The sequence below is a fragment of the Pan paniscus genome, chromosome 13 (assembly GCF_029289425.2).
Source record: "Pan paniscus chromosome 13, NHGRI_mPanPan1-v2.0_pri, whole genome shotgun sequence".
NCBI lineage: Eukaryota > Metazoa > Chordata > Mammalia > Primates > Hominidae > Pan > Pan paniscus.
Genome location: NC_073262.2, coordinates 67,577,994 through 67,594,150, shown reverse-complemented (window position 1 = coordinate 67,594,150; position 16,157 = coordinate 67,577,994). Strand labels below are relative to the sequence as shown.

The window sequence follows — 16,157 nt, the reverse complement described above, 5'->3', positions numbered from 1 at the left end:
ATTTTTAAGTTCAGGGGTACATGTGCAGGTTTGTTATATAGGTAAACTTGTATCATGGGAGTTTGTTGTACCGATTATTTCGTCACCTAAGTATGAAGCCTAGTACCCATTAGTTATCTTTCCTGATCTTCTTCTTTCTCCCAACTTCCACCCTCTGATAGGTCCCAGTGTGTGTTGTTCCCCTCTCTGTGTCCATGTGTTGTGATCTTTTAGCTCCCGCTTATAAATGAGAATATGTGTTCTTTACTTTTCTTTTCCTGCATTAGTTTGCTAAGGATAATGCCCTCTCCAGCTCAATCCACGTTCCTGCAGAGGACATGATCTTTTTATGGCTGCATAGTATTCCATGGTGTACATGTACCACATTTTCTTTATCCAGTCTGCCATTAATGGACATTTAGGTTGATTCCATGTCTTTGCTATTGTGACCATTTACATGTTTTTATGATAAAACCATTTATATTCCTTTGGTATATACTCAGTAATGGGATTGCTGGGTCAAATGGTAGCTCTGTTTTTCAGATCTTTGAGGAATCACCACACTGTCTTCCACAATGGTTGAACTAATTTACACTCCCACCAATGGTGTATAAGTGTTACTTTTTCTCTGCAATCTTGCCAGCAGCTGTCATTTTTTTACTTTTTAAATAATAGCCATTGTGACTGGTGTGAGATGATATGTCATTGTGGTTTTGATTCACATTTCTCTAATGATCATTGATGCTGAGCTTTTTTTCATATGAATGTTGGTCACAACTACGTCTTTTGAAGAGTGTTCATGTCCTTTGCCTACTTTTTAATGGTTTATTTTTTTCTTGTAAATTTAAGTTCCTTATAAGATGCTATATATTAGACCTTTGTCAGATGCATAGTTTGCAGAAATTTACTCCTATTCTGTAGGTTGTCTGTTCACTTTGTTGATTGTTTCTTTTGCTGTGCAGATGCTCTTCAGGTCGAGTAGATCCTATTTGTCAATTTTTGCTTTTGTTGCAATTGCCTTTGGCATTTTCATCATGAAATATTTGCCCGTTCCTATGTCCAGAATGGTATTGCCTAGGTTGTCTTCCAGGCATTTTATAGTTTTGAGTTTTACATTTAAGTCTTTAATCCATCTTGAGTTAATTTTTGTGTATGGTGTAAGGAAGGGGTCCAGTTTCAATCTTCTGCGTTTGGCTAGCTAGTTATCCCAGGATCATTTATTGAATAAGGAGTGCTTTCACCATTGCTTGTTTTTGTCAGATTTGTCAAAGATCAGATAGTTGTAGCTGTGCAGCCCTAATTCTAGGCTTTTTATTCTGTTCCATTGATCTATGTGTTTGTTTTTGTATCAGAACCATGCTGTTTTGCTTACTGTAGCCCTTTAGTGTAGTTTGAAGTTGGGTAGCATGATGCCTCTGGTTTTGTTCTTTTTGCCTAGGATTGCCTTGGCTATTCAGGCTTTTTTTTGGTCCCATGTGAATTTTAAAATAGTTTTTTCTAGTTCTGTGAAGAATGTCATTGGTAGTTTAATAGGAATGACATTGAATCTGTAAATTGCTTTGGGCAGTGTGGCCATTTTAACAATATTGATTCTTCCTATCCATAAGTGTGGAATTTTTTTTTCCATTTGTTTGTGTCATCTCTGATTTTTTTTTTTTTTTTGGGGGGGGGATCAGTATTTTGTTGCTCTCATTGTAGAGATCTTTCACCTCCCTGCTTAGCTGTATTCCTAGGTATTTTTTGTGTGTGGCAATTGTGAATGGATTGCCTTCCTGATTTGGCACTCTGCTTGACTGTTGTTGGTTTATAGGAGTGCTAGTGATTTTTATACATTGATTTTGTATCCTGAAGCTTTGCTGAAGTTGTTTATCAGCTTATCTTTTTTGGCTGAGACTATGGGGTTTTCTAGATATAGGATCATGTCATTTGCAAATAGGGATAGTTTGACTTCCTCTCTACCTATTTGCATGCCCTTTATTTCTTTCTCTTGCCTGATTGCTCTGGCCAGGACTTCCAGTACTATGTTGAATAGGAGTGGTGAGCCAGGGCATCCTTGTCTTATGCTGGTTTTCAAGTGGAATGCTTCCAGCCTTGCCCATTTAGTATGATGTTGGCTGTGGTTTAGTCACAGATGGCTTTTATTATTTTGAGGTATGTGCCTTCAATTCCTAGTTTATTCAGAGTTTTTAACGTGAAGCGGTGTTGAATTTTATCAAAAGCCTTTTTGGCATTTATTGAGATAATCATATCGTTTTTGTCTTTAGTTCTTTTTATGCAATGAATCACATTTACTGATTTGCATATATTGAACCAACCTTGCATCCCAGGGATAAAGCCTACTTGATTGTGGTGAATAAGCATTTTGATGTGCTACTGAATTTGGTTTGTCATTATTTTGTTGAGTATTTTTGCATTGATGTTCACCAAAGATATTGGCCTGAAGTTTTTTTTGTTGATGTTGTTTCTCTGCCAGATTTTGGTATCAGGATGATGTTGGCCTCTTAGAATGAGTTAGGGAGGAGCCCCTCCTCCTCAATTTTTTGGAACAGCTTCAGCAGGAATGTACCAGCTTTTCTTTGTACATCTGGTGGAATTCAGCCGTGAATCATTCTCGTCCTGGGCTTATTTTGGTTAGTAGGCTATTTATTATTGATTCCATTTCAGAGCTCATTATTGGTCTCTTCAGGGATTCAGTTTCTTCTTGGTTCAGTCTTGGGAGGGTGTAGGTATCCAGGAATTTATCCATTTCTTCTAGAGTTTCTAGTTTATGTGCATGGAGGTGTTCATAATATTCTCTGATTTTTATTTGTATTTCTGTGGGGTCAGTGGTAATATTCCCCTTGTCGTTTTTAATTGTATTTATTTGGATCTTCTTGCTTTTCATCTTTATTAGTCTAGCTGGCTATCTATTTTTGAATTTTTTAAAAAAACAGCACCTGGATTCATTGATCTTTTGAATGTTTTTTGTGTTTCAAATCCTTCAGTTCAGCTCTGATTTTGGTTATTTCTTGTCTTCTGCTAGCTTTTGGGTTTTCTCTTGGTTCTTTAGTTCTTTTACTTGTAATGTTTGGTTGTTAAATTGAGATCCTTCTAACTTTTTGATGAGGAGCCACTGAATTTTTTGATGATGTATAAATTATCATCCTTTATGTTGCAAATGTAAAGAAGCACAGAACCTTAACTGGTTGAAGCAAAAGAGAATTTACTTCCCTTAACTGTAAGTTCAAGGTTAGTCCTATTATTAGGTATGCTTGGATTTAAGAGCTCAATTAATGAAATCAGACATCGTCTCTCTTTTACCATCTCTTGTCTGTGCTTCCTGTTTGGCTGTAGTTTCTGAAAGCTTTTCTCCCTGAAAGATGGTAGCAGCAATCTCAACCTACATCAATTCAAGTTCAAGTCCATAGAAAGAGAAAGAATTTTCTCTTTTAAGGTACCTCCAACCTCACTCACAGAATTAGTTCTGATTGGCTATAACAAAGATGTATGATGATTACAGACCCTATCATCATGGCCTATATTGAGTTGTTTGCCTTTAGGTTACATGCCCACACCTGGATCTAGGGATAGGAGGAACCCAACTAAAGCACTTGAAATAAAAATGGGGAAAAGGGTGTCCCAAAGGACAGTGATGCCAACAGAAGGGGGAGTAGCCATTGCAGGGTGCAAACTACATATGTCCACTTCAGTGATGGGAATTTCAATCAAATGGTATGGGTGGAAGCCAGGTTAGAGAAAATTAAGATGTAAGTGAGTGATAGGAAAGTGAATTTGGAATATCCTTCCTCCTATTTTGCCCTCCTCTGCCCTTCTCTTCTTCTTTTATGAAGAACATCTATGAATGAAAGTAACATGGCAAAACAGTGGCTTGAGAGAGTAAGAGCTCTAAAAAAATACCATCTTTATCATGGGATATATTGAACATGTGACATAGACTAAGTCAAAACTTAGAACCCGAAGTCCTCCATGAGATGATGAAAGGCTAGACTTTAGGATACAGTTAGGGTGATCTTGGAGAGGAGCTAAGATACTTTGTCCTTTCGAAACAATAGGATAAGAATATAAGGAGTAAATTGTGAACACATTCTAAAGATCAGTGAAGGGAATTTGAGTATTCATGCCTGATAACCTATATTTTTTCAAAGATGAGATGATTATCTGAGAGTGCGGTAAATAGGAGTAGGTTCAGAACATGAATATTCTGGTTGGTTAAATTTCCTATTGGTCTCACCATAGGAAGTGAGAAGGGATCTACACATAGAAATAAAATAATAATGTATTTGTTAAATTATCTTTAGTTATCTTCTCTGTGTTTTCTTCTATGTATATTTTCTGTCTCTCACTATATTGTAAGCACTGTGAGAAGAGAGATTACATTTGCTTTGTTCACACTATATACCCATTACTCAGCAAAGTGTCTAACAAAGAATTAGAATTCAGCAAAGAATTGCTGAATCATCAAGTGGATGCATGAATGAATCTATGTGCCTGCTGGTTTTAGTCCATTCAACTTGGGGATTAACTGACCAAAATTTTGAAGTAATGAGACAATAAAACATTGTCTTGAGACAAATAAAAATTTCATACAAACACTGTCAAAGAAAATTTGCCTAAGGCTACTTTCATGCTGGTAAAATTTGCTAACTAATTTGCTAAAATACCAATTGACTCCAGGCTCTGCAACACTCACTGTTAGAGCTAGTGGTATGTTTTACCAGGAAGATTGCCTACATGAAAGAATGCATAGAACTATTGCTTTATCTGAGTCTACATAAAAATAGGAAAGATATTTGCAAGATAATATATGCTCAGGGAGGATTAGTCCAGTCCCTGTGTTAGTGGAGCTAGAGGAACAGCCTAGGCTCCTCAATATTAAGTACTTATTTCACCCACCATTAGTTATTTTATAAATGGAATCCATCCACAAATGGATGAACCTGTTCTTTGAACCAATAACATTTTATTAAATGTCTAACTGATGCCAGTCACTCTTCCAGGTACTGGGACTATAAGATGAAGAAAGCACAGTCCTTGACCTCAGATCCTTATAGTTTGTGTAACAAACTTATGAAAGACAATCTCAATATAATAAGTAATAGAATTATGAGTAAGTGCTATGGAAACAGAGGAAGGGTCCTTAGCCTAACCTGTGCAGGCAGGTAATATTTCAGGATAAGAAAATACATGGCTTTTTGCTTTAAAAAATAAACAAGCATAAGTTGAGTCAAAAAGGGACATGGGGGACGGGAAGTTGGTAGGGACAGGTTGGAAGATACTATTGGCAGAAATGTGTGTGACGCAGAGATGAGATACATATAACAGCAGACGAAGTTTGAAGTTCTAACATTAGGAAGAACTTGGAGAAGAGGGATACTTTGCCATTCGCTGGGGGAGCTACCATATAAAAATAAAGGCCCTCCTTTGATAATTTTCTCCAAAATCATTTTTTTACATTGCTTCTCAAATGCATTTTATCATAGTTTTAACAAGTGTCATATCTCCATATTATCTCTTTTGAAAAACTGCTGAAAGTGGTTCTGTTCTTACTCAGTCTTTCTATGCTACAGTAACAAAATACCACAGACTGGGTAATTTATAAAGAACAGAAATTTGTTTGTCACAGTTCTGGAGGCTGGGAAGTCCAAGATCAAGGCACTAGCATTTGAAAGTGTCTGGAGAGGGCTGCTCTTTCTGCTCCCAAGATGACACCTTGAACTCTGCTTCTTCTGGAGGGGACAAATCCTGCATCTTCACAAGGAGGAAGGGATGGAAGAACAAAAAGACACTGAACTCACTTCCTCAAGCACTTTTATAAGGGTGCTAATCTCATCTATAAGGGCTCTGCCCTAATGGCCTAATTACCTCCTAAAGGCCCCACCTCTTTTTTTAATTATTATTATTATACTTTAAGTTCTAGGGTACATGTGCACAACGTGCAGGTTTGTTACATATGTATACATGTGCCATGTTGGTGTGCTGCACCCATTAACTCGTCATTTACATTAGGTATATCTCCTAATGCTATCCCTCCCCCCTCCCCCCACCCCGCAACAGGCCCTGGTGTGTGGTGTTCACCACCCTGTGTCCAAGTGTTCTCATTGTTCAATTCCCACCTATGAGTGAGAACATGCGGTGTTTGATTTTCTGTCCTTGCGATAGTTTGCTCAGAATGATGGTTTCCAGCTTCATCCATGTCCCTACAAAGGACATGAACTCATCCTTTTTTATGGCTGCATAGTATTTCATGGTGTATATGTGCCTCATTTTCTTAATCCAGTCTATCATTGTTGGACATTTGGGTTGGTTCCAAGTCTTTGCTGTTGTGAATAGTGTTGCAATAAACATACGTGTGCATGTGTCTTTATAGCAGCATGATTTATAAACCTTTGAGGCCCCACCTCTTAGTATTGTTTCACTGGGGATTACGTTTCTACCTTAATTTTAAAGGGGATGCAAACATTCAAACCATAGCACCCACTGATCCTGACTTCCCTATCACCACAAGCTATACAGCTTCTGTATTTAGAAAGTAACTTGGGTTTTGGTGATTCTGAGCTGAAAGCTGTGCCAGTGTATAAAAGGAAATGAGCCTAGAGAGTTTGGCAGAGACGAAGATGAAGGAAAGCTTTACATGTGGTGGTGAGAAACTTGGATTTGTTCTTTAGTTGATAGGGCATTGAAAGTTCTTAAACAGGTGAGTAACTAGATTGAGTCTCAATTTTAATTGGACTTCTCTTCCAGTGGAGGCAAGGACAGATAGGAATATAAAGACCTGGAAGGAGGCTATCTATAGCAAACCAAGCATCCAGGCAAAAGGATTCCATTTTCCAATGGAAATGATATAAGGATAAGACTGGTAATGAAGAGGAGGAGAAGCTCAAGTAATTTTAAGCTGGTAAAATCAGGAGAACTTAGTGACTGATTGAATGAAGGCACTAAGGGTACAGGAGTTACCTAGGGTGATACCAAAGTTTCCAGCTTGGAGAACTATATGGGTAGATGGCCCAGAACTCACTGCCAAAGGAATAAAATAGAAGAGTCTGCCAGCAAACTAACACTTATTAAATGTCTACTGGGTAAGTCACTCTTCTAGGTACTGGGGCTATTAAGACCAATATATCACACTCCTTTTCTGAAGACCTCTTACAGCTTATTAGAATGTGGAGTGGGGCAAAGATCACATAAGAGGTAACCTCAGTGGGCTATTTAATAGAATTATGAATACGCTGCTAGGGAGACATACAGGGGTCTACCTTCTTTTATGTTATTTACCAGGATAGGAAGGGAAGATGATCTGGAAAAAATATATAGTATATTTTAAATATATCCTCATTTTGTGGGATCCTTGTGGGAAGAGGAGTAGAAGTCACCCAATCTTTTGGAAATGCAAGTCTGGATTTCGGAGAGGGTGATGCGGACAAAACTGTACAGGGACTGCATATAAAGTGAAGAGAGGCACAATCCAAGTAGAACCCTAATGACAAAGAATTATCTGGACATCACATCTGAAGTTACATTTATTTTTAGTTTAAATTCACATGATATTTTAATTCTGTTTTGTGAAAAAGCACAACAAAGAACCAAAGCGACACCCATAATTCTCACAAGTTTTCATCATATTAAAAAAGTGAAATCCTGCCCCCTCCCACCTATACTCTGCCCTTTTAATCCAAACCCACAGAGGTAAACACAGTTAACACCAATTTTAAAGCATTAACAGAGGAATTAGGGAACGCCCAGTAGGTGACAGAATAAGAATTAAAAGAGACTGGTGTCCCAAATGGCAAAAATGAAGTATTTGTGATGTTTATGGTGCCAAGCTGGGCTAGCTTTTTATATGATTCATATTTTAAAAATTTATATTTCAGGCCGGGTACAGTGGCTGACGCCTGTAATCCCAGCACTTTGGGAGGCCGAGGCGGGCGGATCACGAGGTCAGGAGATCGAGACCACAGTGAAACCCCGTCTCTACTAAAAATACAAAAAATTAGCTGACGCGGATACAAAAAATTAGCCGGGCATGGTGGCTGGCGCCTGTAGTCCCAGCTACTCGGGAGGCTGAGGCAGGAGAATGGCGTGAACCCAGGAGGCAGAGCTTGCAGTGAGCCGAGATTGCACCACTGCACTCCAGCCTGGGCGACAGAGCGAGACTCCATCTCAAAATAAATAAATAAATAATACATAATAAATAAAATTTATATTTCAGCAAAAAATTAGCATAAAGTTTTATGTAAATTTTAACTAGAAATCAGCTTTTTAATAAGTTTATTTTTGAAGAGTTTATTTTGGTTTAATGAATATTTGATCCATTGTCTTTTTTAATTAGAAATGATTTGCATCAAGCTTTTCTTACAGGATGTACAGGAACTAATTAGAATATATACTTTTAAAATAATTTCAACTTGTATTTTATATTCATGAGATACAGGTGCAGGTTTGTTACATGGGTTTATTGGATGACACTGAGGTTTAGAGTACAAGTGATCCAGTCACCTGTACAAATGATCCCGTCATTACTATGGTAGTGAGCAGAGAACCCAATAGGTATTTTTTCAACCTTTGCCCCCTCCTTCTTTCCCTTCTTTAGTAGTCCGTATTCCCAGTTCCAGTGTCTGTTGTTCCCATCTTTAAATCCACATGTACCCAATGTTTAGCTCCTACTTATATGTGAGAACATATGGCATTTGCTTTTCTGTTCCTGTGTTAATTTGCTTAGGATAATGGCCTCCAAGCTGCATCCATGTAGCTGCAAAGGACATGATTTCATTCTTTTTTATGGCTGCATAGGATTTCATGGTGTATATATACCATATTTTCTTTATGCAATCCACTGTTGATGGGCACCTAGGTTGATTTTACGTCTTGGCTATTGTGAATACTGCTGCGGTGAACATACAAGTGCATGTGACTTTTTTGTAGAGTGATTTATTTTCCTCTGGGTGTGTACCCAGTAATGGGACTCCTTGGTTGAATGGTAGTTCTGTTTTAATTTATTTGAAATATCTCCAAACTGCTTTCCACAGTGGCTGCACTAATTCACATTCACACCAATAGTGTATAAGTGTTCCCTTTTCTCCACAGCCCCACTAACATTTGTTTTTTTTTTAATTTTTCGAGACAGGGTCTTGCTCTCTCATCCAGGCTGGAGTGCAGTGGTGCAATCATGGCTCACTGCAACTTTGACCTTCTAGGCTCAAGCAATCCTCCTACCTCAGCCTCCTAAGTACCTGGGACTACAGGTGTGCACCACCACGCGTGGCTAATTTTTTTTTTTATTTTGTAGAGATGGGGTCCCAGTTACATTGCCCAGGCTGGAAGCATCTGTTTTTTGTTTGTTGTTTGTTTTTACTTTTTCATTATCGCTATTTCTACTAGTGTGAGATGGTATCTCATTGTGGTTTTGATTTGCATTTCTCTGATAATTAGTAATGTTGAGCATTTCTTCATATGTTCATTGGCTATTTGTATGTCTTCTTTTGGGAAATGTCTGTTCATATCCTTTGCCCACCTTTTAATGGAGTTATTTGGTTTTTGCTTGTCGAATTAAATTCCTTACAGATTCTGGATATTGGAACTTTGTCATATACAGAGTTTGTAAATATCTTCTCCCATTCTGTAGGTTGTCTGTTTATTCTGTTGATAGTTTCTTTTGCTGTGCCGAAGCTTTTTAGTTTAATTAGGTCCCACTTGTCAGTCTTTGTTTTTGTTGTGATTGCTTTTGAGGCCTTAGCCATAAATTCTTCGCCAAGGCCAATGTCGGGAAGGGTATTTCCTAGGTTTTCTCTAGGATTTTTATAGTTTGAGGTCTTACATTTAAATCTCTAATCCACCTCAAGTTAGTTTTTGTATATGGAAAAAGGTAGGGGTCCAGTTTCATTCTTCTGCATATGGTTAGCCAGTTATCTCAGCACCACTTATTGGCTAGGGAATCCTCTCCCCATTGCTTATTTTTGTCGACTTTGTCAAAGACCAGATGGTTGTAGGTGTGTGGCTTTATTTCTGGATTCTCTATTCTGTTCCATTGGTCTATGTGTCTGTTTGTGTACTAGTACGATGCTTCTTTGGTTACTGTAGCCTCATAATATAGTTTGAAGTCAGATAATGTGATGCCTCTGGCTTTGTTCTTTTTATTCAGGGTTGTTTTAGCTAATGGGGCTTTTCTCATTCCATACGAATTTCATAATAGTTTTTTTCTAAATTTAAAAAATGATGTTAGATAGGAATAGTGTTGAATCTGTAGATTGCTTTGGGTAGTATAGTCCTTTTAATGATATTGATTCTTCCAATCCGCAAGCGAAGACTGCTTTTCCCATTTGTGTGGGTGTGTGTTTTTAAATGAATCAGTTTTAATGTTCAGAGTGATTCCTAAGAAGAATTTTCCTGAGCAGCTTTATATATTAATGTAAACCATGGTTTTGTCTATAGAACAGAATCAGAATACAAGTGAGCTGAGAGTGAGGAAGTGACAGAGCCTTCAGTGGATGCAGGAGCTGGGGGAAGTGGTCAGATCTGCTTGTCATTAATAGCTTGTGGTGTGACAGGCAACATGGAGCCTTTGTTTTGTGTCATCCAAAGCACTTAACTCCCGGATGTGTCTGACTAAAAAGGCTAATACATGAGGCTCTTACAACAAAAATGCAGACTCTGCTGGAATTGTATATTTGAAAGTACCTCTGTTTAGCTGAAAGAGTTTGGGCAGGTATCATAGAGAGGCATGATGTTTTTTGATTCTCCTGATCCAGAGGTTTAAGTTCTGAGGCTCCTTTTTATCAGTCTATAGAGACTGGAGCTCCCTTTGATGGGACTTGCTTTCTTCTACATTGCCTTATTGTTATTCACCTGTTATAAAGATAAGAGTTTGTCTTTCAAACCAGGATAAAATTTCAGAATGCAAGAATCCAAACTGAGACAATATTACAAAATGAATTTAACTCCCCAAAGCTCTCCATCTCCAACCACAACCCCCATAAACACAAACGATTTATTAAAAATATATAATGAAGCATTTGTTTAGATTTTCCAGGGTAAGGGAAGTAATTAATTGTAAAAGTGTTTGCTGTTCTAAGGCTACAAACTGCTATAAGCCAGTCCCTATTTTTGTTAGTACTAAAATATTTTGAAACACTTGAATCATTGCTGTTAAAATGATCTAAATTTTACAGTAACCATTATTTGCCTAGATCTTTTTAAAGCTTCCTAAGGTATTGTAAGGAATACTGCTTCTTTTCAATATTACTTTACGTGCATTTATTCAATGTGTTTATTTTTCTCAAAAGAATACATTCACAGGCCAGGTGAGGTGGATCACCCTTGTAATCTCAGCACTGTGGGAGGCCAAAGCAGGAGGATCCCTTAGACCAGTGGTTCAAGACCAGCCTAGACAACATAGCAAGACCCCCACCTCTACCAAAAAAAAAAAAATTAAAAATATAGCCAAGTGTGGTGGCATGTACCTGTAGTCCAGCTTACTTGGGAGGCAGAGGCTGGAGGACCTCTTCAGGCCAGGAGTTTGAGGCTGCAGTGAGCTATGATCACACCACTGCCTGGGGTTACAGTGAGACCCTGTCTCACAAATAAAATAAAGTAAAATAAAATAAAATTTATTAACTTGATTTTATAAAATCAAAGATTACAAATGGCTTTTAATGAAATAGAGTAGCCTCCTACCAAAACCTTTTTTATTTCAACCCTTTAAGCCTTATCTCTTGGCATTCACATCTCTATTTCTAAGTAATATGAGTCTAAGTGCCTTTTTTGGTGTCTCACTGTTATCTTCTCTTACAGTAAATGAAGATTTAGCTCTCTCAAGCTATCTTTCCTCTTCTTAAATACATGGAGAATACCACGACTTTTAAAATTAAGTTTATGTTTCTCTTCTTGTACACTTTTCCTTTTTGTTTTTCTCTACAATTACCACTTGATTTCAGTTTTGTGTTTATCTGGATGTCCAGTTTAGCTTTTGAATTTGATCATTTTTGTTACTTCTTTTCCAGATGCTCAAACATATAATCTATAATTTTGTTATTTTTCCTGAACACATCCATCCCAGAGCCTTCAGCTCTGCCCTCCATTCTAGACAGATTGCTTTCTCACTTTGCTCCCCCATGATCCTCCTAGGACTTCCTTTTACCTCCTTTTTGTGTTGTATACCCTCTATCCATGATCCCAGATCTTCCGTTTTCTTTCCTTTCTCCTTTTGTTGGAGCATTCTTGGTAGCTTTCTGGTATCTCTGAGTCCTGCACACACAGGGGTTTTGCAAAGTGAATCACCTCTTTCTCATCATGAGCTCCCTCTACATGGTTGCAACATCTTCTACTCTCAATAGTCATCACAGAAGTATCCAGTTTCGTTTTCATAGAGTGTCTTCTCCTCAGATATCTCTTCTCCCACTATCCTCTCCCTCATGAATTTATTCCTCTTTTAAATTTCTTTAGTAGCATTTTAGTGGGGTCTTAGAAAAAAGAAAAGATAAACTTATGTGGCCCATCTACACATGTTTAATTGGGTGTCCAAGTTTAATTTTGATTATTAATTTGCATGGGGGTTTAAGTTAAAATTCAAACATTTTATTTAAAATATATTTTCTGCCTTAGGAAAGTTATTTCTTTCTTCCTTCCTTTCTTTCTTTCTTTCTTTCTTTCTTTCTTTCTTTCTTTCTTTCTTTCTTTCTTTCTTTCTTTCTTTTTTTTAACGGAGTCTTCCTCTGTCACCTAGGCTGGAGTGGAGTGCAGTGGGGCACAATCTCTGCTCACTGCAACCTCCACCCCCCAGGTTCAAGTGATTCTCCTGCCTCAGTCTCTTGAGTAGCTGGGATTACAGGCCCACGCCACCACACCCGGCTAATTTTTGTATTTTTAGTAGAGACGGGGTTTCACCATGTTGGTCAGGCTGATCTCGAACTCCTGACCTTGTGACCCACCTCCCTCAGTCTCTCAAAGTGCTGGGATTACGGACGTGAGCCACCACGCCTGGCCTAGGGAAGTTATTTCATTTGGGCAGGGGGCGTACACTAGGCTGTAAATAGAATACCTTGCAAGGTTATATCTTGGAACATACACCCTATAGATAAAGGGGGAGTACTGTGTATATACTGTATACTATTTCTTGATCATGGCCCTCTGTATTCACAGCTTCTGCATGTGCAGACACAACTAACTGTGGACAAAAATATTGGAAAAAAATTAAAAATAACAATATGACAATAATGATACAAATTTTAAAATACAGTATGACTACTATTTACATAGAATTTACATTGTATTAGATATTGCAAGCAATCTAGAGATAATTTAAATTATATAGAAGTATGTGCTTAAGTTATATGCAAGTATTAAACCATTTTATATCAGGGACTTGAGCATCCATGGCTTTTGATATCCAACGGAGGGTCCTGGAACCAATCCCTCCCACGTACCAAGGGACAACTGTGTATGCATGACCAATGTCATCTTCCAGCTTTTAGCTTACCTTTGTATTTTTAAATGTGTATATAAATAATTTTATCATATGGATGTTTTATATTTACCTTCCATTGATTTTATTGTTTATCTTTAACTTTATTATAATTTTAATATTATGGTTTTTTTTGAGTTTTAAATTTCTTTTCCTCCTTCAATATTTTATTTATTTTATTTTATTCATTTTGAGGCAGGGTCTTACTCTATTGACCAAGCTAGAGTGCAATGGGGTGATCATGGCTCACTGCAGCCTCAACCTTCCAAGCTCAAGTGATTCTCCCATCACAGCTTCTCGAGTAGTTGGGTGTATAGGCACACACCATCATGCCTGGCTAATGTTTTTATTTTTTGTAGAGCCTGGATCTCCCTGTGTTGCCCAGGCCAGTCTTGAACTCAAAGCAATCCTTCTGCCTCAGCCTCCCAAAGTGCAAGGATTTCAGGCGTGAACCATCATGCCCAGCCTCAATATTGTATTTTATTCTTTGATTTCTTTTTTTCTGTATTTTATTATTTGAATTTAAAAATTAATTTGGGGTAAATTGATGTTTATATGATATTGAGTCTTCCCATTTGTGTGTATGGATATGGTATATTTCTCCATTTATTTGTGTCTTTCAATAAAAGTTTAACATGACGTTAAAATCGTGCACATCTTTTAAAGTATTTAGTGTTTTTGTTGTTACTGCCACTTAAAAAAACATTTTAATTGGTCGTTGTTTGTGTACATCAGCCCACTTGATGTTTACTGTGTATTGAACTTGTATCCAGTAACCTTGCTGAATACTCTTATTTTCCATATGCATAAATTTTCCATATGTGTAATTATATTGTGTACAAATAATTTACACAATCTTTTAAATGATTACACATCACTTATTTTATTGAATTAGCTAGGAATATCAATAATATATTCAGGATGCAGTGATATTGAACATCCTATCTGGTTTCATCCCTTAAGTAGAGTATTTCTAACTTTTCACTTTTAAATATGCCATTTGCTATAGGATTTGGTGGACATTCCTTATCCAGTAAAGGAAGTTCTATTTTATTATTAGTTTGCTCACCATGTTTTTCAAAATAAATACTGAGTTGTATGCTTTTCTATATATTTTGAAATGGTCATAAGCTTCTTTCCTTCATTAATCTGTTAATGTGGTAAATTACACCAATATCTATTAATATAACAGCTATTAATAAATATTGATTATATTAATATTTTGTTATTAAACTCCCCTTGCATTTATTGAAAAAATATTCGTAGTCATAATTCCTTATCTTATAAATTGCTTGATGGCATTTGATTTCATATTTCAGCATTTACAGTTTAAAGTCAAAAGGTCTATAACTTTATGTTTCCATCCAGGTTGAGTATCAAAGTTTCAGCAATCTCATAAAATATACCCGAGAACTTTCTTCTCTCTCTCTTTTTTTTTTTTTCCTGTACAACTGATTGTATCTGGAACTCAATCCTAGGCTATTTTATAAATGATTGGAAAGCCATATTCAATATCTGTTTCCTTCTCTTTCCCTAGATTTAGACATATGCATTTTCCTATCTGTAACATCTTTTTTGGCACTTTCCATCTTATAAAATCATCATCATTATGATGAACAGAGAAAATCCAAAATTATCTCTAGGTATTGTTTCACACTCCGGGAATATACCCAAGGAACCATATGGACCCAGGGAAAAAATTTAAATGGAAGAGAAAAAATGAAAATGAAACTTCTACATTTTATTACTAATATAAGATTTAAAAAGTAGGACACCACCACAATCTGTACTAGGGTTGGGGAGTAAGAGTGAATATTTTCCAAGTGCAAAAACCATAAGAGGGAAAGCATACCATTTAAAGCATATTGCAAAGTTAGAGAATCCTCAAGTTTCTACAACTGTTAGTGCTGCCTGATTGAAATCATTTTCTAAGGATCATGTACAAAATACGTATTTTTTCCACATTAACATTGGAATTTAACAGGTATGCTGCTTTTAATGTCGACTGCTTTTAGAGTAGTGGAGGCAGCAGGTGGCAGTAGTTCCCACTCCCAAAACTGGGAATTGGAGCAAGTCTTATAACAATCCGTGGCCTCCCTTGCAGGCCTGCCTTTCTGTGAAGTTTCTTTGTGTCTGTAACTGCTCGTTTCATATATGGGAAAAAGGATGATATAATGCATAAATCCCACAAAGTGTGGACAACAAACAAGATTTTTTTGTATGTACCTTCTTTACATAGAGGATGAATAAACAAACTTATGAAATAGATGGGTCTTCATCTTTAGAATTTCTGTTTTTTATTGAAAACACCCAGTGCCTTTTCATGCTTCCTAGGAATATCCCTGTTCCATTCTTCATGCATTGTTTTGAGTCTTACTCAAGCCTTCCCTTCCCAGGGAAGTTGGCCATACTTTTAGACTTTTTGCTGCCTTTATTAATAATGCTGGATAATAACATTAATACTAATGACTGTTTATTGAACATGTGCTATGTGATAAACTCTCTTCCAGAAGTTTTACATATTTTATCTCATTTAATCTACACAGTCACTTAATGAGTTAGATACTACAATTATCCCCAGTTTATAAATGTTGAAATTGAAGCACAGAGAGGTCCTGTAACTTGCCTAAAATCACACAGCTAATAAGTGGAAGGAGGCCAGAAGAACAATTTAAGCTAACTGACCTTAGAGCCTCTGCTGTTCATCATTATTCATGATGTGTTA

The 16,157-nt window shown here is 37.0% G+C and overlaps 1 protein-coding gene and 1 long non-coding RNA gene across 7 annotated transcripts in view; one reads left to right on the top strand and one right to left on the bottom strand.

Moving 5' to 3' along the window:
* Positions 1–16,157, bottom strand: part of LOC106634502 (uncharacterized) — a 131,127-nt gene that overhangs the window by 30,246 nt on the left and 84,724 nt on the right. The gene's annotated exons all lie outside the window — the stretch shown is intronic.
* Positions 1–16,157, top strand: part of SLC38A11 (solute carrier family 38 member 11) — a 61,449-nt gene that overhangs the window by 22,759 nt on the left and 22,533 nt on the right. The window lies entirely within an intron of this gene.